Source organism: Prionailurus bengalensis, chromosome C1 (genome assembly GCF_016509475.1).
Source record: "Prionailurus bengalensis isolate Pbe53 chromosome C1, Fcat_Pben_1.1_paternal_pri, whole genome shotgun sequence".
In the NCBI taxonomy this organism is placed as follows: Eukaryota; Metazoa; Chordata; class Mammalia; order Carnivora; family Felidae; genus Prionailurus; species Prionailurus bengalensis.
Window position 1 is genome coordinate 178,478,425 of NC_057345.1, and position 24,097 is coordinate 178,502,521.

At 39.3% G+C, this 24,097-nt stretch overlaps 1 protein-coding gene across 2 annotated transcripts in view; it reads left to right on the forward strand.

Annotated features, from left to right (window-relative positions):
- NAB1 (NGFI-A binding protein 1) overlaps positions 1-2,194 on the forward strand; it is a 43,456-nt gene extending 41,262 nt beyond the window's left edge. For both annotated transcript variants that reach the window (XM_043577322.1, XM_043577323.1), the window contains exon 9: positions 1,683-2,194. The gene's annotated coding sequence lies outside the window, so the exon portion shown is untranslated. The remainder of the gene's footprint in view (positions 1-1,682) is intronic.
- Positions 2,195-24,097: the final 21,903 nt, after the last annotated feature.

Sequence of the window (24,097 nt, forward strand, 5' to 3'; positions counted from 1 at the left end):
CATTTTACGTGGAAAAGCTTACAAATTAATATTGTAAGCATTCATTATTTAAGAATGTACAATGTATTTGTGTAATTTATAGAAGTAAAAGCTAGATGTGGAGACCTGTTTGGTCCAATAGATGTGGATACAGTTTATTTTACTTGAAATTTCACTGTCTACTTTTAAGTGTATTTAGCATAGATATTATTATTTGTTAGAGTTTAGATCTTTGCAGTCGTAAAGAAAGTTCAAGTGATGTAGTTATTGGCAAGGTTGCAGTGACTTTGGAAAAATGGAAAGCAAATGGCTTAATTTAAACCAAGAAAAATATTGTGTATTTAATATTTGATAAAACTGATTTTAATAGGAAATGTGTCTTTTTTAGTAGTAAAATGTCACTTTTGCTGGCTTAATCAGGCACATTTATGCAATTAATAAATACTAAAGTAAGTTTAAAAATGGGCACTAGAGTAGCAAATCTCTTACTTAGTCGACTCAGATTGCATTATATCATTATATCGTAACAAGAATAGGAAGCTATTACTTGGACAGAGTATTTGAAACAAGTGAACTGATGTGTAAAAGCCTTGACTTAAACATTGTTATTTAAGAATGTGTTGAATAGATTAAGGCTAATAAGTTAACCCCAAATGTGATAAGGATGGTGACTAGTAAAAAGGCTATAATATAGAATATTACAGAGTAAGAACCATTTTATATCCAGAAATTCTTCTTTATGTCCTAGATAGAGTCTGAGAAAGTAGGTGGCTCTCCCTGGGGAATGTCTCACCACCCAGACCGTAACAAGTGTGGACAATCACTACATCCACATTTGCAGGCATAATTCTGGGACATTTAGTTGACACCTGTATTTGTTATTTATTTTACAATTTTGTGGACCTTTCATATTTGTGTCTGCAGTTTTTTTCTTAAAATTCATTTTAGCTTGAAAGTATGTTTTAATTTCTTCCCCCTAATTAGTGGGCTGTGTGCATATTTATGGGGGTGTGCTTAAATGTTAATAATGTACTTGCATACTTAGGAGAATTTCACATTGGAATCCATAGTTTAAAAAAACCAAATACTATTTCTACCAATTTACATTTTTTCTTTTGGTTTAAAAGAAGACATTTGACCGCTTTACCTACTTCCTCCAGATTCATCTAAACCCAGATATTGCTGACAACAGCATACTGAGTTGAATATGTGGGTTTTTTTGTTTTTAATTCTGCTCTAGGTCATAATTGTGTACAAAATACTCAGTTGTACTCTGTTATACTAAAATTCATCAGCCAAATGTTGGATGAAATGTCGGGACTGTAGTCTCTGATCACTGTCACATATATAATTGCTTTTTCATTTTGATATGTAGAATAGCTTTACAGTAGAAACACCAGTAAACAACTTTTATACTATTGAAAGGCTCTTTCCCCTACCTAAATGTTTTAATTGTACCATAGTGTTTAGCCCACTGAAGAAGCTTTTTATGGACCTTGCAACTTCGTTGCTAGCGTGAGGTTGATTATTGTGGTGGTATTGTTCACTGTGTAGAAATAGTAGGAGTATGATTTAAATAGATTGTTCAGTTTTTAATATTAGCCATAGAACTGGTTAGTATCTCAGTAGTTTCATGAAACGTTTCCTGTATTCTAATCTATTTTGAGAAATTTTGTGGGTTTTTTTTTAATTGTGTCTTACAGTTCAAGTTTGTAGATTTTAATAAGCAACAATTTTTAAAGATGCGGTAATCTTCCAACTAATATTTATCCATCTTTCATGGCCCCACAAACTGCATCTTTAAATCCATAAATAAGTTTCCGTAAGTATCATACTTTCCTGGTCTTTCAAGCTTAGTGATAAGGGGGAAGCACAAGAAAAATTTCAGTAGAATACAGTTTTTATTTTGTAAACACTAATGTATTAAATTTGCTATACATTGAAGCAAATAATATATATTTTTATTTGAATTGTATATATGAATTGGATGTTATAATTAGTTGATTTTTTTCATTGTGTTGGAGGTATTTTCACTGAACAAGGTCAATTGGTTACCTCAGTATTACAGCCAATATAGTCCAAGGGACCATTTCTCCCCAAGTCTGTGTTGTACTTTATTATGTGAAGTCTGCGTTTCTGTGACTCTTAAATCTGTTGGTGAGGTGGGACGAGTGCACTTGCTTCCTGTGGCAATAAAGATTTTCTGTGCCTCACACATTTATGTGTATAGAACTTTCTGCATAGCACTTTTCACAGTTAGGTATTAGTAGCCTTCTCTGCCTCCCCTCTGTGATTTTTTGGGCTGGACTTGGGTGTTAGGAGCCAGGGCCAGGACTTCTCTCTTTAAGTCGAAACTAAATATCATTGTCTGCCTTCATTTCTAGAAACTAAATATTATTGTCTGCCTTCATTTCTAGAAAGTTACTTGGCAAACAGGTACTTAATTTGACTCTGTCGGGGATGGCGTTTGGTTTATATTGTTCTCACTTAAGAGAAGTTTACAAAGACGTTGTAAAAACTATCCACCATATCTAACCAACTAATAAATTAAAGGAGGAACATTAGGATTTAACATTTATGATACACTAATATTTATAAAGTGTTAATGTGATTTGGCCTCAGTGTTACAGCTAATTACATGATATTGAGCCAAACTGTGGTAGAGTATTAGCAAAAGCTTTGCAGTGAAGTTTTAATTGATGAGTTTGGTGGGTTAATAAAGAGCTTCATTGTGTCCCAACACTGTGCTAGATGGTAGGATGAGGGTGGAGGCCACAGAGGAAACCTAAGACATGATCCTTGCCCTTTGTGAATCCAATACCTAGTTGAATTGGAGCTAATACCACTCAGATAAAAATACAGATTTTCATGCGTTACAGACTTGGGATGAATAAGGAGCTGACATTTATGCGTATTCTGTGTTTAGTAGCCATTATGGGAGTAGGCACTGCACAGGTGAAAGAAAGCATATTTAGTGATTGAGATGCAGAAGAGATCAGCCACGACTAGAATAGTTAACAGAAGGCCATGAGATGTGATGAAAAGCCATAGCGGTTGCGCATTTCTCTTTGAGGCCACTTAAAAAAAAAATTATTAGGTTGTTTTTGTTGTTGTTGTTGTTGTTTTTTTAAGTTGAATGCCAGTTACATCTGCTTGCCAGGATAGTAATTCTTTTGACCGGCCCACTGAACCTGTCAAAAGGCAGGGGGAAATTGTGTTTTTTTTTTTCTTGTCCTTAATTAGCAAAACCACCTGGGTAAAAGCTTTAGGACGCAGTGATTATGAGGCTACCAGCACCTAGTGTACCTTTGCAATTATAGTTGGCGGTATTTAAGACTTAAAACCTAAATAAGCATGCAAGGAATTTTCTCACATACTTGGTTGCTCAAATGTTAAAAAGTATTATTGACACGATACCTCTTTTACTTGTATGCTTGTAACTTCACTTATTGCACTGAGACTTCAAAAGAAAATCAACCAACGTATTAACCTACTGAAATTGAGGAGGTCTGTCTCTTATAGGAAGTGAATTCGGTTAAGTAAACAGCTAAAGTTAGAGTTGAGTAAATGTTTTGTGTTTGTAACAGCTTAAAGCATATAACCAAATATGGTAGCTGCTATTTAACTAAAAACCACCTTATGGTCCAGCTGTGTGCCTGGGTGTTGTTTCAGGGAATCCAGGCTTATTTATTTATTATTATCCGTGGGTGTCCTCATAAATGAGATTCTCAAGTGGGCCTCCAAAATTAATAAAAGAATGAGCCAATGTTCAGAAATTTATTTTTATTGTAAACCCGTTTAATCTTAAAAACCCTACTGTTAACTATTTCCTTACTGACTCTGTAAGATGATTCTTATTTTACATAGAAGTGACCAAAAGCTAAATGCGAGGGCCAGAGTTTTTCTTACTTTTTGAGTATGCACTGGTTAAAGCTTTAAAACCTCTTCTCTGACTTCCATTTCTACCAACCTTTGAAAAAAATTTTTTAATTACCTTGAAGGTCTTTTTATTTTTTTGTATGTGTGCAGAAAAAGCTAATCGGAAATTTATTTTTTAAGTTCCAACTTGCAAGTCTTTATCAGTGGAGAAATTTTTAACAAATCACTTTTAAGGGAACAATGAATAATGACTGGTTCTGCTTACAGAATTGGTTAACTAAGCTTCTTTCTTTCTTTATTCTTTCATATCCTCCCTGTCTTTTAAAGGCCATGAAACTTCTAAGTATTAAAACAACATCTTATTGAATTCTGGGTCTCCTGGTTGTGTCTGTTTGGTCATAGTTTCCAAGGTTATTCTTCTGACAGCTAAATACCTATTTTCAAAGTTTAGTTCATCTTCAGCTAAAGGAGATTTTTATGACATTTTCGTAGCGATTGGATAAAACTCAAAACAAGAACCTCGAAAATGAATCACATAAAATACTAATCTTAGGTTTTTTTCAACATACATACGAAATATGTATTTACGATCCTCTTTCTATTTTATTCTTATTGACCGATTCCAGACACTTTAGAGAGAAGTTTCCTCTTAACTTTTTTATTTTATTACACAACTGCTGTCTACTTAAGTTTTCCAGTGGAACTTCTCCAAAACAACTGACTTCTTCACAAACTCAGAGAAATAGAGTTAATTGAATATTGCCACCAAACATGTTGCAGATGCAGGTTACATAAACAGAACAGTTGTTCAAGGTAAGAGGGTAGTGCCACACAAATGTTAACACCAGCCCGAGAATTTTTCTCACCAACTCGGGAAGGGTGGCCAATTATGTGAATGTCCTGGCAGTGCAAACAGTTTGGTAAACAGCCCAGTTTTGCTGTGGGTGAGCACCAGTGACAGGGTAAGTTAGATTGTGCTTCATATTTACACATTCTGAAACTTTATGAGTCATCTTTGCATTAGAAATTTGCACCTCATAAATTTATGTTTAAAGCGCCATGTTCAACACCCACATACAATCTTAAGCAGGCAAGGCCATTCTCTTACGACTGTCACAGATACCCTCTGCTGACAGGTCACTTAGGCTCAAGTATGTGGGAAGATATTGAAGTAGTGCATACGTAGGTGGGATCTTACCGGTAACTGGCTCAGCAGAAGCATTTTCTAATTTTCTGAGACGACCTACCATCGTCAACTGTGAACTGTTAAACCAGACACTCGTGGTCTAGCCCCATACCCTATTTATTACCCTTTCCACAAGACAGTGATTTCTTTGGTAGCATCTTCTTCTACTGTAGGCCCTCCAGAAGTCACATCATTTTACTTAGTTTTTTTTTCTTTTAAAGCACACACTTTCCACCCTCAGGTTCCCAACAGCATAAGGTAAGGATGTTTTCCATCAGCAGTTAAAATGAACTGGGTCATCCTTTTCCTTTCTGAATTCAGCCAGTTAATTGTCATCAGAACACATCCATATACGGATTGAGTGAATTTCTTTTGCGTGCATTGGCTAAGTCTCAGATTGGACCACATCTTTCTGATTTTTACTGATGAGAAGACAAGACAGCTTGTACAATGAGAAGGATACCACAGAAACAGCCACCTACTTAACTCTAACGCTTAGGGTATTAAAAAAGCAATTTGCACTTATTTAAAAATTAACTTTTCAAAAATTAACAGCTCAAGGTAAGAAATTTGAGGTTACCTAATTTATTCAAAGAGAATAAAAATGTATTTTTTAAAGTTTATATTTATATATTTATTATATATATATATTTATTTATAATTATTATAATTTATATATAATTATTTTTTATTTTATATATTATATATAAATAATTATAATTTATATATAATTATATAAAATTATATATAATTTATATTTATTTATAATTATTATAATTTATAATATAAAAATATATTTATATATTTATTAATTTGGAGAGAGCATGCAAGTTGGGGAGGGCCAGAGAGAGAAAATCCCAGCTCTGCACCATCAGTGCAGAATCTGATGTGGGGCTTGAACTCACAAACTGTACGATCGTGACCTGAACCAAAGCCAGATGCTTAACCAACTGGGCCACCCAGGTGCCTCTGTAGTAATATTTAAAAGTAAGAAGAAAGATTGAATTTCCCAAGACTTTCAACAGGAGAAATAAGTCACTTTCTATGTTCCCTTATTAAAAAGACAACTAGTTCTGCTTTGGAAAGCAAATGACCTAAAAACAGGCTTATACTCTTAATCCTGTGGTAATTGTGTTACTGTCATGTATCACATTTACCATTTCCTAGCACTGGGCCAATTGCTGTACATTTAATCCAACTCCAGGAAGTAACAACCCATTTTGCAGATGAGAAAACAGGTCTTAAGATTAGGTAATTAGTTATCACAGAGCTAGTAAGTAGTAACTTGGGCCATTCTGCTTATTCCATGGCAAGACCGCATGCACCCTGTTCTGTTAAATTTCCTTTGAACCAAGTGATCAGCTGGTTAAGTTGTTAGTGGGGTCTAGATTCCAGCAGAAACTTCCTAAAGGAAGGAAATATCGAGCCATTCTGAAGGCAGGTATTTAAGCAGAGGAGTAAAAGGACATTGCACTGCTTTGGGATAGGCCCACAATGGGGGAGCAGAAAAGTCACATTCAAGTACCGTTAGAAAACTTAACAGACTAGAGCAAAGACTTCAAACAAAAATTTTATTAGAGAGGAAACATCTAGAAAGGAGATCATGTCCATTCAATGAAATCTTTTGAAACTCCCACAAAGTTCTGGTTTAATTTGGGAAGCAAATAGAAGCTTTTCGGGAGGGTAGTGAAACAGTCCAAAAATGTCTGGAACATAAGAGCAAAGTAATACAAATTGGATCCTTAAGGTGTTTCAAGGAGCCCCCAAAGAGTGTGATTCTGGCTCTGAGGTATGGAAGGAGCGACTAGGATACTCTAGCAGTGTCCAACGTTCAGGTGGCCAAAGTGAGCAGTGAGAATCAGGACCAGGGAGAACAAGAATGAAAGCTACCCAATCATGCATTCATTAAGCCACCTGCTTAAAAATACCCAGGCACAATATTAGGAACTAGGAACACAAAGATCTCGAGGCATGGTCCCTGCCCTTGAGGGACACTCACTAGTAGAGGAAGACAGCAATCAAGATCATTGATGATAAAGTGGCAGTACTTGACAACAGATTAAAATAAATGTCTGGCTCATGAGAAAGGAACATATTAACCAATCGGATGAAAACTATCCATGCCTTTGACCCTGGGAAAAGGAACAGTAGTGCCACTTTCCAAAAAAGAACTTAGGAAAGAGTTTAGTGTTCAATAATATTTTGTTTCACATACATTCCATTTTGGTGTTGTTGATCTGTGTGACTAGGGATGCCTTACAGGCAACAAGAAATATCAAAACAAAGATCATGTAAAAGGTCCAGGATGGAGTTCTGGATTTTTGAGAATTTGAAGTCCTGTTCCCGGAGAGACTCCACCAAGAGCAAAGTTTGTATAGACAAACTGATAAACCCACAAAGAAAAACACCATGATGAAAGGCTAAGGTGTGTTTACAGTGTATTTAGATGGAAGAGAGGAAGGGTTCGGTGAAGGAAACAAATTAGCTAGATTAGGAACTGCTTCATTTAACTTCATTTACATCTCCAAATTTCACCTACAAATTATTAATTACAAAGAGAAAAAGCGAATTTTACTATTGTGAAATCTATTCTTTCCTGAACTGAGTGGAAAAATTTTAGAAATAGCGCCTTCACTTAAAGCTTGCAAGGCTATCTTTATCATTACAATTGTGACCTAATTAAATCCTTTTCACACCCTGCAAATTTGGCATTATTTTCCTTGTTCTCTGAAAGAAAAAACTGCACCAAGAGTTTTAGGAACCCATTGATACCTAGAGAAGGAATTAGTTTGCAGGTGATGGTTATTTCTGCTGTGGTTTCTGTCCTTAATGAAGAAAGAAAATTAGACTGTACATTTAAAAAAAATACAGGTTGCCTCCAGCTCTTTTATGAGAGCCAATGTGAGGCACTAATGAGACAATTACGGAAGATTTGAGGAAGAAGCATGGGCACTGATGGCTTAAGATACTCAAAGTCAAATATAAATATATACTGTGTTTTTTAAATTGAGGGTCTTTTTTTAATGTTTATTATTTTTGAGAGAGAGCACAAGAAGGGGAGGGGCAGAGAGAGAGGAGGACAGAGGATCTGAAGTGGGCTCTGGGCTAGGGCTCGAGCTCATGAACCTCAAGATCATGACCGGAGCTGAAGTCAGACGCTTAACTGGCTGAGCCACCCAGACACCCCCATTGAGGATTGTTTTGTTTTGTTTTGTTTTGTTTTTAAGATCGAGAAATGTTTTGTTAAAATATTTTTTTAAGAACTCAAAGGTGTCCCAAATACAACAAAAATTATCATCTGAACAAATGCAAAGAATAAGAACTACAAACTGTGTCCACCACCCAGATCCATGCTCTGCCTCCACTCAAGGGCATGAGTACCCAAAACGGTATCACTGAAGGCCATGGTGAGAGCTGACTTCCACAGTGAGCCCTGTTTGACATGTTGAGTTTGAGGTTCTCTGCCTGTCTTAGCGGAGGTACTTAGGATTTACTTGGAAACAAAAATCTGGACATTGAAAAATATGGAGCTCAGGTCAAGACTGGCATCATAGATTTGGGAGGTACTGGTGTCTCACAGATGGTAGTTGAAGCCCTGAGAGTGAAGAGGACAAAAATAGAAGATAGTTAAAGATAGAATCCTGAGAAATATTAGCTCATATGGAGCAGGTGGGATGACAGGAGCCACCAAACATACTCAGAGCAGTCAGAGAGAGAGGAGGACTAAGTAACATCAAGCAGCCACTGAGTAGAGGTCAGCAGTAAGGTCAAATTAGACAAGAATCAATTAGGATGAGAACAGGCTGGATTTGATTATTGCTAAGTAGGTCACTGTTAACCTTTAAGATAGTGCTACCAAAGAGGGTAATTGGGAAGAGTAATTGATGCAATTGTTTAATGCCATTAAAGTAAAACAACATACTGATAAAAGTAAACAAAGAATATGAAAATTACCAACTGGCTTCATACAGGCCTCTTCTATTCAAATCTAAGGTTGTTTAAACCTTGATAAAACACCACATCCTTCCTTCATCACAGAAACATTTTTTTTTTAATGTTTATTTTTGAGAGAGAGAGAGAACGCGGGCAGGGGAGGGGCAGACAGAGAGGAAGACGCAGAATCCGAAGCAGGCTCTGAGCTGTCGGCACAGAGCTAGACACAGGGCTCGAACTCATGAACCAAATCATGAGATCATGACCTGTGCCGAAGTCACCCAGGCGCCCCTTTCATCACAGAAACTTAAGATAGATTTACTTAAAACTATGGGACATATTTAAGCTTACTATGCAAGCCAGAAGGCAGGGCACTAGAATCCTTAAGCAACTCATCCCAGCTGCCATCACAGTCTGCATCTCAAAAGGCTGCAGTAGAATCCTGTAACAACTAATTGGAAACACCAGACCTTACAGCAGAACAGATTTGTATAAAAGAAAAAATTTGTTGTGTTTTCAGTTTTTCTATGTGTTTCAGTAAAATGACCTTTTAACAGTAAAATACTACTGATTCTCACCCCATGATGCCAGGCCACCATCACAAACATCTGGCTGTTTATTATAATCTTGTGTTTCTTTTTGAACACTACTTTTATTTCATCCCTGCTTATTTGCGGTTTTTATGGTTTCAGAAACAGGTAGCCATCGCTTCTCAGCCTTTTGGCTAAGATGAAGTAGCGAGACAGGTAGAAACAAGTAGTGAAAATCAAGAATGAACAGAATGTTTAGAAGAAAGCAGTAATAGGGCACCTGGGTGGCTCAGTCAGTTACGCATCCGACTCTTGGTTTCAGCTCAGGTCAGGATCTCACAGTTATGTGAGTTCGAGCTCCATATCAGTGCTCAGCACTGAACTTGGAACCTGTTTGGGATTCTCTCTCCCTCTCTCTGCCCCTCTTCCACTCACACTGTCTGTGTCTCTCTCAAAATAAACAAACTTAAAAAAAACCCAAATAATTCATCAAGCGATATATTTTTTAAAGATTTGTAGTACGTTTTAACCTCTAGAATGTGCTTGTTTTCCTCATGCTAAAGGCAGCTTTGAGGTATGAATAGAACACTCTGATAGCTGTAGTTCAGCCTAAACATACTCTCCCTGATCTCACATGCCCTGAACTTCGATGCCTTTAATTCCATGAAAGTGAACTTGACTCATCTGCTCTTTGCTTCTGCCACCAAAGGGAGGGGGTGTATGTTGACACAAGAGACCCTAAAAAGAGGTATGTGCCCTGGCAGTTTGGAAAGATAGGCCTGCTCAAACTCAAAGAACATAAGAATCGAGACTACAGAGCTGTAAAAATTAAAATTTTAGTAGTCTACAAGGTAATTAACTTCTATAAAAACCTCCGAGTTAAGGAAATCAGCCTCATTCTTTGAAATTTGCTTTTTTTTTTTTTCTTTCACTTAATAAAAGCATCTTAAAATTCACTTGATTCTCAGGACACCTGGCTCGGTCAGTTAAGCGGCCAACTTTTCTCAGGTCATGATCTCACAGTTTGTGGGTTCAAACCCCACATCGAGCTCTTTGCTGACTACTCAGAGCCTAGAGCCTGCTTTGGATTCTGTGTCTCCCTCTCTCTCTACCCCTACCCCCTACCCCACTTCTCTCTCTCTCTCTCAAAAATAAATAAAACATAAAAGAATGTTGTTAAATTCACTTGATTCTCTCAAAATCTCTCACAAGATGTCCATTCTATGTTTGCTTGAGTGCAGATGGGGACCTGAATTCTAACATGGTGAATGTTATCATGAGTGCGATACACACACATAGATGGAAGAATCTAAGGAATCTTTTCTGCTGAAAGAGTCCAGAATGTTGAGATCACATGCCCAGTTCTCAAAATGAACTGAGGTGCACCTGTTTGGTGACTTGTTAAAGGTCCCACCTCCCCCAAGTGACAGAGCCAGGGCTAGACTGTCTCCCTGGTCTAGTGCTGTCTCTCCTGCACCACTTTCCTTCTCCACTAGGGAAGGGTTGTGTTACTTCCCCAAACCAAGCAACCAACCAACCAACACCTGTTGACTATTAGTGGTTAGAGACAATTCAGGAAACATGAATATGAGTCCTGCTGTGCACCTACCATTTATTTACTGCCACCAACAAGCCACCTTTTATCTTGTATCCAAAGCTGCATTTCCCTCATCCAGAGAAGTGCACTTTGCGGTTCAAAGCCAAGTGCTACAGATCAAAGGGCTCGGGGTCAAAAACCCTCCTTTTCATAAGTGGTTCGTCTTCAGGTGATGAGACTTTTAAGCAAGTCATGAAAGCTTTTTGACCTTCAGTTTCCCATTTGTAAAAGGTAAATCATAAGGGATGCTCTCCAAATTGCAGGACTGTGGTGGGATCATAGCATGTAAAAAACCATAAAGGTGCTCGAAAATGGTCCGTCTTTTATAAGGTGCATATACTACCTCAGCTGGTTCCATGAGTGCCCTGAGAACCCATGAAGCTACTCTTACAATGTTTAAGTTATTGCTACGAGTTACTGAGGAAAAAACATCTTGTAGTCTGCAATTTATCTTTTCCATTTAAGAACATGCTTTACTTATTTGTTACAGTCCTACTTAAAAAAAATCAAGGAGGTTTTAAAAAATAATAATAAAGGGGCTTTTTTATTTGAGCACTTAGGAGATACCGCCATGCAGTAAAAGAATACTGAATAAGGTTCAGGACCCCAGGATTCCAGCCGTTGGCTCTGCCACTGTCTTTATATGTCATTTATGGGGTCTTTGCCATGCTGTAATTTCCTCATCTGTAAAAAGAGGCTGGGCTTTCACTGGTTTCTGGTAACGGGTGCCCTTTGATAATCCAATGAAGTCTACTGATCCCCTCCTCCTAATGTACACAGGCCTCAACTTTTGCATAAACTTCAGTGGACTCACTGCCTCATCTAATGCATAATGAACTCCAGGTAAACAAGTCCTAACCTCACTGATCTCTTCTAGCTTTAATCATCTAAGAAATCTATAACTTTATCAATTTTGAACAAAGATGGCATTCCATTTCCAGTTAGCTATTTTATTCATTAGAGTTCAACCTGAATCCTACACAGAGTAAGAGATTTCTGGCACTAGATCACTCCACAAATAGTTGAAATTTGTGAAGAAAAATATCTGATGGCCTCATTATTTTCTTTTAATTTTTTAATGTTGTTTTTTTTTTTAATTTCTTCTTGAGAGAGAAAGAGAGAGGGGGAGAGGGGCAGAAAGAGAGAGGCAGGGAGACAGAATCCGAAGCAGGCTCCAAGCTCTGAGCTGTCAGCACTGACCCTGATGCGGGGCTCGAACTCACAAACTGCAAGATCATGACCTGAGCCAAAGTCAGAGGCTTAACCGACTGAGCCACCCAGGTGCCCCAGCCTCAACATTATTTAGAATGAGAACTCCTGAATCTATTATCTCGTATCTTAAGCATATGTGACTTCCGGCTCTTACATCTAGGCCTTCAACTAAAATAAAACAGCATTTGGTAAAACAAATTCTTAAATCTTTGTTCATATTGAAAAGCAAATTCAAGAAATTGAAATACCCCCACTCTGCTTGAAAAAATACTTGGGAAGGGAAAAAATAAACTTGGATTATGTTCTTTTTATTTGCTATTCACTGTATTGAGAATCAGGAGAATGGGTGTCAGGCTACATACTCTATCTTATATAATGACTAGCCCCTACAGTGAGCTCTTTATTGAATGCAGCAGAGCCCATTGGAATCAGGTTAAGCGCACAGGAAAGTTTTTTGGAAGAATACAAGGATATCTCAAGGAACCCAGGACAGGAAGTCAGGGCAGCTTCAGGAAGAACTGGAGCCCAAGATTCGGGAATTTAGAAGCGGAAGTTGTTCTCTCTTGCTGTATCACAGAAGCTGAATGCTTCCCAGTTTCCCCTTCCCTCTGCACGTCTGTCAGACCAGCAGTCTGTTTCAGGATGCTCATGTCTGCCTGGCTCAGCCTGACAGTGACTTTCTGTCCAGATATCAACCAGGACTGATTAGAGTCTTGAAAGCCCAATTCCAAATTCCCTGCTGAGAGAATTTGATTGTTCCAACTCAAAGCACAAACACATTCCAGTGAGCTGTGAGAAGTTAGGTCACATCACTGCCTGCTTAGAAGGAGCCATGGGACCAAAATTCCCAAGAAGGGGGCTTGCCCAGATTCCCTAAAAAGAGTCAGACAGAGTGAAAACAATAGGGAAAGCAAACAACTTTCATCCCTAGGATATGGCAGACTTCAAAGCAAGGTAAGGTAAGGGCACCTGGGTGGCTCAGTCAGTTAAGCTACTGACTCTTGATTTTGGTTCAGGTCACGATCTCACAGTTCTTGAGTTTGAGCCCTGTGTTGGGCTTTGTGCTGACAGCATGGAGCCTGCTTGGGATTCTCTCCCTGCCCCCCCCCCCCGCCCCTCCTCCACTCATTCTCTCTCTCTCTCTCTCTCAATCAATCAATCAATAAACATTAAAAAAAATTTTTTTTTCCATGATCAAGCGGGATTCATTCCTGGACTGCAGGGCTGGTTCAACAAAACATTTGCAAATCAATCAATGTGATATATCACATTAATAAAAGAAAAGATAAGAACCATATGATCCTGTCAATCAATGCAGAAAAAGCACTTGACAAAATTCAGCATCTTTCTTAATAAAAACCCTCGAGAAAGTTGGGATAGAAGGAACATACTTAAACATCATAAAAGCCATTTATGAAAAGCCCACAGCTAATATTATTCTCAATGGGGAAAATCTGAGAACTTTCCCCCTGAGATCAGGAACACGACAGGGATGTCCACTCTCACCGCTGTTGTTTAACATAGTGTTGGAAGTGCTAGCATCAGCAATCAGACAACAAAAGGAAATCAAAGGCATCAAAATTGGCAAAGATGAAGTCAAGCTTTCACTTTTTGCAGATGACATGATATTATACATGGAAAATCTGATACACTCCACCAAAAGTTTGCTAGTACTGATACATGAATTCAGCAAAGTCACAGGATACAAAATCAATGTACAGAAATCAGTTGCATTCTTATACACTAATAATGAAGCAACAGAAAGACAAGTAAAGAAACTGATCCCATTCACAATTGCACCAAGAAGCATAAAATACCTAGGAATAAACCTAACCAAAGATGTAAAAGATCTGTATGCTGAAAACTATAGAAAGCTTATGAAGGTAATTGAAGAAGATATAAAGAAATGGAAAAAAATTCCATGCTCATGGATTGGAAGAATAAATATTGTTAAAATGTCAATACGACCCAAAGCTATCTATACATTCAATGCAATCCCAATCAAAATTGCACCAGCATTCTTCTCGAAGCTAGAACAAGCAATCCTAAAATTTGTATGGAACCACAAAAGACCCTGAATAGCCAAAGTAATATTGAAGAAGAAGACCAAAGCGGGAGGCATCACAATCCCAGACTTTAGCCTCTACTACAAAGCTGTAGTCATCAAGACAGCATGGTATTGGCACAAAAACAGACACATAGACCAAAGGAATAGAATAGAAACCCCAGAATGAGACCCACAAAAGTAGGGCCAACTAATCTTTGACCAAGCAGGAAAGAATATCCAATGGAAAAAAGACAGTCTCTTTAACAAATGGTGCTAGGAGAACTGGACAGCAACATGCAGAAGGATGAAACTAGACCACTTTCTTACACCATTCACAAAAATAAACTCAAGATGGATGAAGGACCTGAATGTGAGATAGGAAACCATTGAAATCCTAGAGGAGAAAGCAGGAAAAAACCTCTCTGATCTCAGCCGCAATTGCTTACTTGACACATCCCCAAAGACAAGGGAATTAAAAGCAAAAATGAACTATTGGGACCTCATGAAGATAAAAAGCTTCTGTGCTGCAAAGGAAACAATCAATAAAACTAAAAGGCAACCAACAGAATGGGAAAAGATATTTGCAAATGATATAGCAGACAAAGGGCTAGTATCCAAAATCTATAAAGAGCTCACCAAACTCCACACCAGAAAAACAAATAATCCAGTGAAGAAATGGGCAGCAAACATGAATAGACACTTCTTTAAGAAGACATCCAGATGGCCAACAGGCACATGAAAAGATGCTCAACATCACTCCTCATCAGGGAAATACAAATCAAAACCACACTCAGATACCACCTCACGCCAGTCAGAGTGGCTAAAATGAACAGATCAGGAGACTATAGATGCTGGCCAGGATGTGGAGAAACGGGAACCCTCTTGCACTGTTGGTGGGTATGAAAACTGGTACAGCCGCTCTGGAAAACAGTGTGGAGGTTCCTCAAAAAATTAAAAATAGACCTACCCTATGACCCAGCAGTAGCACTGCTAGGAATTTACCCAAGTGATACAGGAGTACTGATGCATAGGGGCACTTGTACCCCAATGTTTATAGCAGCACTCTCAACAATAGCCAAATTATGGAAAGAGCCTAAATGTCCGTCAACTGACAAATGGATAAAGAAATTGTGGTTTATATACACAATGGGGTACTACATGGCAATGAGAAAGAATGAAATATGGCCTTTTGTAGCAACGTGGATGGAACTGGAGAGTATTATGCTACGTGAAATAAGTCATACAGCAAAAGACAGATACCATATGTTTTCACTCTTATGTGGATCCTGAGAAACTTAACAGAAGACCATGAGGGAAGGGAAGAAAAAAAAAAAGGTTAGAGAGGGAGGGAGCCAAAACCTAAGAGACCCTTAAAAACTGAGAACAAACTGAGGGTTGATGGGGGTGGGAGGGAGGAGAGGGTGGGTTATGGGTATTGAGGAGGGTACCTGTTGGGATGAGCACTGGGTGTTGTATAGAAACCAATTTGACAATAAATTTCATATTTAAATAAATAAATAATAAATAAAATAAAACATTTATTTGATGAGAGGTAAAAGGATTAAACGAGACAATGTACACACAAAAATAAATAAAAATAATAAAATAAAATAAAATAAAATAAAATAAAATAAAACAAATATTTTAAAGCAAGGCAAGGTAATCAACAGTATCCAGAGCATCCTGTAGTAGCTGAGGACGGAACACTGATGCTTGTTCCCAAGGTCCAGTCTCTTGTTGATACTACTCCTCAACACTCAGAAGAAGCCTTTGTCTAGAGAAGATATCTATAGCCCAGCAACTCCCAGTTACCATGGGAAGCGAGTATATTATCTGGTCCATAGCTCTTTCCAGATGTGTACCAACAGTTAGGATGTATGTTGGCAACCACATTCTGAAATCCTTATCAAGAAAATTTTAACTACAGAGTTACAATAAATAATACAGATTTTCATAATATAAGTTTTGGACCATTTAACCACCTATTTATTCATCTCTATAGTGTCTTTTCAAGACAGTTGGGAAAGTGTAGATTAGCCTTGAAACTATGAAACTGTATTCCTTAGCACCATTTTGGTTAGCTAAATATATAAGTTCACCTGAGCTAGCTACAGAAAGATTAGAAATTGATTTTAAAAATACAGTGGTATTTAAGGATATGAGGATAAAAGGGTTCTAGCTGGGCAGAAACCAGGAAGCTAAAAAGTATTAGGAACCCCCATAATCCTCCCCCCATGATTCCCCCACGGTTTTCTCTGGTTCTTTTTGAGAGTCTAATTCATTATTTTCCCTGACAACCGGCTTTTACCTGCTTCTAATTCATAAGGTGGAATATGACCACTAACAACAGTGAGTTTATCCACTTACTGAGGTGATTTCTTGAAATATGAATTTGTGTGTGTGTGTTGTTTTGTACTTCCTTCTGCCTCCCACCCCCCAGAGCCATCTACATTGACTAAAAGAGAATTAGGAAGGTTCCAGACAGTATGTAAAGATAATAAAACAGTCAATGCTTAATGCTTTCTTTCTTTTTTTTTTTTTAATTTAAAAAAGGGGCTTTTTTGTAAGAGTCTTTCAGAAACAATAGTTTTGGAAACCAAAGCTTTTCTTCTTTTTTTAAAGAGCAGCTTAAGGTTCACAGCAAAATTAAGGGGAACTTAACAGAGATTTCCCACACATGCCATAGAAGCCAAAGCTTTTGATCTGAATGAGGTAGGTTTTTGTTGAAGGGGGAAAAGGATTGTGAGAATTGGAAGGAAAAGCCTCAAAGGAAGCAGGGCAGAGAATTTATGTGCTAATAATAATACATTGGAAAGAGGCTGCGAGAAACTCCTGACTGTAACCACCCCTTCCCCAGGGAGAAGGGAGGTGAGGTCAGCAGAGCCTGGGATGAGGGACCAGGACCTCTGAGGAACCATGTGGATGGAGGCAGAGTTGGTCTAGAGAGATGATGAGTACCTTACACCAGGGCTGGGAGCCACATGGGGGGCGGGGGGGCAGCTGGCCTGCAGATCATGGGCCACTACTGGAGTGAGCCCACACTTGCCCTGATCCTTTGTGCCAAGGAGCCACAACTAGCTGGGCATTTTGCTTTGCTACCTGTAGAGGCCCTTCCACTGACAAAAGTGAGCACATCACATCACCTGGGCCCATCCAGCAGAAGGGGCCCTCCTGGACTCAGGAATTCGAGGACCTCCATCTGATCTCCCCACACTGATAATCGGCCTTTTCAACAGAGCAGGATATTCCTAAGCTTTCCAAAGGAGAAGGTGGGTGACTTCAAAGGGCGGTAGTGGTAGTGGGGAAAGGATGCCACTGCCCCTGTACTTGGCTATTTCTGAACAGTGGGGAACTTGACCTTGTCACAGAGTCACATAGATTGCTGCTCTCTATCTCCAAGTCCAGTTCTAAATTGTCAGGGAAGGGATTCTAAATGGCTTTGTCTGGGTCAAGTATACACACCTGTTTAACCAACTGTGGAAAGAAAAGTAGAGATTCATCTACTTTAGGTGGTAGGGATATTTTATGGTGATGTCACAGACTGGGCATATATTCCAGGGTGCTTTCATATGAAACTCTTTCCACAGTTATACTTCATAGCATCAGATCATCACATATATGTTAGTTAGCTCTCAGACTTATAAAATTTAATGAACTATTATGTAATCTTGGATCCAATATTTCTGTGCCCCAGATTTTTCCACTTAAAACCACAAAGACATTAGCAAAAGTATCTCAAAATTTCTTGTCTTTGTTTAAGATTCTAGGATTCTCTTTATCTCACCATTATCTGTAGATGGCTACAGGCTGATCATTCAGAGAGCCAGTACTGAAAAATTAAGTTCTGTGCTCAAATAACCAATACCTTCTATACATGCAAACACATTACCTACCTGCTGCACAGCACGGCACTACCCGGTCATACTGCCCACTCTCACCACCCACACACACATTCATATGTCAGAGGTTGCTTGTTTCCACTCTTCAGGATTAAAGTCCTTGTCTTGGAACTGTGAGAGGAGAGAGGGCTTTTGTGGGTCAGATGGGCTGAGGTGGAGAGAGAAGGCTGGAAAGGGCAGAGTGAAGTGTTTCCTCCAAATCCCTTGGTCTGATTTGGCATCCTCCGTGCCGTGAGGGCCTGGAGGCTGGAGCTGAGTGAGTTGGTCAAGAAGACTCTGTGAGATTTTGAGTACAAGCAGAGCGGCTCCAGAATCCCAGGTGACATGTGTGGTTGGAGTGTGGCTGAGATTTCCCTAAAGACTGGCAGCTGTGGGAGCAGACCCTACGCCCTGGACAAAGACTCTGGAGATGTCAGAGGCTGGTGAGCTGTCTCCCTGCAGCCTTATAAGGAGTAGATGTCACGAAGCTGGAGCTGAAGTAAAAGAAGAAGAAAGCAAGCCCAAAGTACATGTCAAGCAGGGTGCTGGCATGGTTTGGGGAATCTGCTTACTTAGGACCCACTTTACCTGAGAACCAACGTGCTGCACTGACTCAAATAGACACGAAAGGCCTTTAAGCGCCAGAAAACTTTGTTTCCAGATGTTATGGGGTAAATTATGTCCCTAAAAATTCATAGTTGAAGCTTATTTACTTATTTATTTTGAGAGACAGAGAGAGGGCGCATGTGAGCAAGGGGTAGAGAGAGAGAGAATCCCACAAGGGGCAGAGACAGAGAGGGAGAGAGAAGTGGGGCTTACCCAAAGCAGGGCTTGAACTCATGAACCATGAGATCATAATCTAAGCTGAAGTTGGATGCTTAACCACCGAGTCACCCAGATGCTCTCACATGTTGAAGTTTTAACTCCCCAGTACTTCAGAATGTAGCCATATTTGAAGCCAGGATCTTTAGAGAGGTAATTAAATTAAAATGAAGTCTTCTGGTGGACCTCCTCTAATATGATTGGTCTCCTTATAGAATGAGGAAATTTAGGCACAGACGCATACAGAGAGGGAAGATGATGTGAAGAGACAGGGCGAGGATGGTCATCTACAAGAGGAGGACAGAGGCTGGAACAGATCCTTCCCTCATCACCCTCAGAGGGAACCAACTCTGCCAACACCTTGATCTTGGACTTTTAGCCTCTCAAATTGTAAGAAAATAAACTTCTGTTGTTTAAGCCACTGGGTTTGTGGTACTTTGTTACAGCAGCCCTAGAAAACTAATACTAGGTCATTGTTTTCTGAAGGAAATTTCTTGATTTCTGCCCTTTATAAACTTCCTAATAAAACAGATTAAAGATTTATTGAATTATAACTGTGTGTGTGTGTGTGTGTGTGTGTGTGTGTGTGTGTGTGTGTTTTAAGAACAGGGAGAAGACATTAGTATTATCCACGTAAAGCTAAACATGTCACAACAGAACAGAAAAAAGAGCTACACCTTCAGCCTAGCTAGTGACTGATGGCATCACAAATAGCAAAATGGCCAGTTTCAAGTGATTGCATAATAATGTTCTCTGAAAGAAACCAACTAGCTGTTTAATTATTGAGTCCTACAGGATTTCCCACAAAAGGATTATTTTAAACTCAGAGCAGCCTTGAAAGGTGCTCGTTGACCATCCCGGGACTCCAGTCTATAGGAATTCACATGGACACACCAGAACAAACTGAGAATATGGTGATGGTTAATGGTATTAATAGGCTAATTGTAAGTTGTTCTGCTCCTGGCAAATTGTAAGTTGCTCACACCTGGCAAAATAAATTTGATTGATATTATGACATTAGCGACTGAAAACTGAAAATGTTATGCTACATTCAGGTCATGTAATAAATCAATTCTTTTGAATACAAAGAAGCTTTTGCTAGTAAAATATCCATTTATCTCCAACCCTATTAAAAATATATGCGTAACAATACTTAAATTACATTGGCTTGAATTTAGATCTTTGTTAAGTTCTGCCTATATTATCTTCCCTATGTACTTAGAAGAACTTTGTGATTAGGGAAAACCTGATTCTTTCTCTGCTCTAATCACCTGATTCAAATATTTTTGGCTCATCAGCTTCCATAAAATGAGCTATTTTCCCCAAAATATGCTCAGGAAAAATCTGAAGGGGAAACCAAAGAAAGGGTGACTTACCCTTACTCCTGGTAGGTGCCAAGATTTTTCTCTTCACTTAAATTTGAAACCTGAGTCATTTTTGAAACTTATCTTTCTTTATCCTTTATATTCAGTCAAATACCAAGTCCTGTTAATTCTTCATTTGTATTTTCTCACACAAATATGCATTTTTTTCCTAGTCTTATTGTCACCTTTTAGTTCAGTCCCTTTTCATCTCATGCAATTTCAACCTCTATTTCTTCTATCCTCCCACCCATTCTTTATATTGTTCCCAGAATAATTCCCCCTCAACACTACTTTTCTCATTCATTGCCTTGCTAAATTTAGAAAACACATCACAACAAACAATTTCAATGACTCTCCAATGCTAATAGAACAAAATCAAAATTCCTTAGATAAGCATTTTGTTAGGCTAATTCAGTACCATTAAAAGTTTACTCTGTAGTTAAATGCCAGTGACCCTGGCTCACTGAAAAAAGCAAAGTAAGGGCTTTGGCTCAGAGGACCCTCCTACCTGGCACTTCAAACCTTTGTCCTGTGTCTCATCACCAGATTTCTTATTGCCCGGTCCCTTCAGACGGATAGTGAGCTGGGATTCCTGCTTGGCTTTGGATTCAGCTTCTTCCCAATAGGGGCTTCTGAGATCCAGCTCTATATGGTGCAGCCAATGATAGCCTCTGACAAATTTGACTCAGCTGGGGGGCAACACTCTAGCATTCACCAGCTGGAAATGGGAGATCAGATAGCCTTTAACGCTCTCTTCAATATGGCCTCTACATATATTTTTTGCCTTTCCTCCCTATCTAAATGATTTATTTCAGCAAAGAGTCCCCTTATGGTACCCTAAATCTCTACTCACCTATCTTAAGCCCCCAACTATGACAGCCCAAAGGAAAATTTTGTATCAGAATCCCTATTATTCATCACCAGAGAATGATGAGGTCCCTCCTATTTGTTTTTTAGGATGGTTTCTACTAACATATGGATACAATCTGGGAATCCAGTATGACCATCTCTCTGCTTCATCATGTTGTTTCTGTAGACAATAGGTCTCCTCATCATTGCCATTAACCACGTATGACTGGGTCTAGTAATCCACTTGAGAGCAGAATCCCCTCCAGCTCTGTCTCTGTCTGACCTCTTGGTTTGCCATTCTCTACCTGATGAAATAAATAGCCTCAGTGAAATATTTTGTTGCTGTTATTGTTGCTTTCCCCCATGAGGGTGTCAGATCCCAGGTTACAGGGCAGTGTGAGAAAAACACTGGTTATGTTTCTATCCAAGGTATCCCTTTGTCCCATCTTAAGAAAGGCCCTTTCCAGGGTACCTGGGTAACTCAGTCGGTTGAGTGTCTGACTTTGGCTCAGGTCATGATTTTGTGGTTCGTGAGTTCAAGTCCTGCATCAGGCTCTGTGCTGACAGCTTGGAGCCAGGAGCCTGCTTTAGATTCTGTGTCTCCCTCTCTCTGCCCCTCCCCTGCTTGCATTCTGTCTGATGTCTGTCTCTCTCTCTCTCTCAAAAGACAAATAAGCATTAAAAAAAATTAAAACAAAAAAGACCCAATTTGGTCTTTAAAGGAGAGATGTCTTCCATAGATCCATCTTCCTGTCCTTTCCTCCCTCCATCTTTCCCTACTCTTCATTAAGAGGTTTATCCTCTCTCTGAGGAAATTCCTTCCATAGAAGGAAGAGGAGGCACTGTCCAGAGAAACCATTTTGGTCCTTGAAAAGTTGAGGTCCTCAGGCTTTGATAAAGTGTTTTTTGGGGCATTGAGGCTGGTTCAGTCAGCTCTGGAGGGGAGGGACAGACACCAAGCCCCCGAATGAGGGTGAAAGTGGATGTTCTAACCCCAGTCTCATTTCCCCACTATGAGAACTGCAATCAGTTTCCCTTGCTGGTAGCCTAGCTAGTAATCACACCTCACCAAAGCAAGCATCTTAACATTGGTTAAGATAACACAATGTAAACTCACCTTGAAGAAAGGATATTTCTCCTATTTAAAAAAAAATTATTGTTTATTTATTTTTGAGAGACAGAGAGATAGAGCATGAGCAGGTGAGGAGCAGAGAGAGAGAGGGAGGCACAGAATCCGAAGCAGGCTCCAGGCTCTGAGCTGTCAGCACAGAGCCTGACGTGGGGCTCGAACTCACAGACTACGAGATCATGACCCGAGCTGAAGTCAGATGCTTAACCCACTGAGCCACCCAGGTGCCCCAAGATATTTCTCCTATTAGCATGGCTTTTTTCTTAGTCTTTTCAGAAAAAATGGAACCCACTGTTTTTGTTGGCAAGAGACACTTGTTTCTTTACTGGACCCAACTTAAAGACTTGAGTCACTACATCAACTGTCTAAGAGAGATGGCTCAGGCTTAGCTCAAATTCTTTGGACTCCAAGTTTCCCGTTGACAGACTTGAGACAATAAGGGGGATATTCTAGTTTATCCCATTTCTCACTATTATGGTGCTCATATAGCAATTATATAACTTCTCCTTTACAGCTCATGTGTAGGAGATACATGTGGACTTTGTGGGATATACATAGATAGATAGCACAATCTGAATTCTAGGAGTGTAGAAGCTAACAAATGATGTAAGTTATGTCAGCAACTAGTCATGACATAAAAAATGAAATAACTGTGGGACCCAAGGAATTTTACAAAAATCCCCTACCCCTGGACAAGCAGAGCAAGACTAACTCCATTTTGTGCTACATCCACCATGTCATGTATAACCCCCACATGACCTACTTATTGCTTAAGACACTCCCCCACCCTAGTCAAGACGCTGAGCACACCCTTACTGGAAACCGGCTCATTTAGGAATGCAGAACCCCTAACCGCCAAAGAATGTAAACCCCGCCTTTTGCTCGCCAAACTCGCGCGCCAATTCTGACCAGAGCGATAGGCTAGTTCAAAAAGTTACTATAGGGTAAATTGTAACTCAATTGGCCACCTGAGTGTGGACTGACATGAATGTGCAACTTTCTGTGTGTGTTACAACCTCATTGGCCACCGGCCCCCGTAAAACTGCTACGCCTCTTAACCTAGGGGTCCAAGTCCCTGCTCCGCTGTGTCGGGTATACTTGGGCCCAAGATCGAGCTTGTAAATAAACCCTCGTGCGTCTGCATCGGTATCAGCTCCTTGGTGGTCTCTCGGATTCGAAATGGGGGGCATTACATAACTAATAGGTTGCAAATGAGGATGGAGGGATGTTGATTTTAACTGGGGAGGGTTGATTTTGATCAGAAAAGATTTTTTGGAAGTAGTGTCATTTAATGTCCTTCATATGAGTAGGGTTTTAACAGGTGAACAATGGCATTAAGGTAGATGAAATAACATACACAGACCTAGAGTAATGGAGAATATGGCATTGTTGGGGGAACAGTACAGGTAAAGCAACAAAAATGCATTTTCAGTCTTGAGAAAAGAATATTCTCATCTCACTTTTTGTTGAGAAATAGAACTCTATGTTAATGAGAAGACTGGGTTGGAAAGACACATATCAAATACTTGATAGGGCTGGGGAACTTTGCTTGGACATAGCATGCTTCCTTAAGGTCATCTGTAACTAGCAGAAATCCAGTCCTGCCACTTCTTATGCCTTGGAGGATCTTCTCTGTTGTTTCAGGCCTTTATCTCCCTATCAGTGCCATTAACCAATTTTGAATTCTAGTAA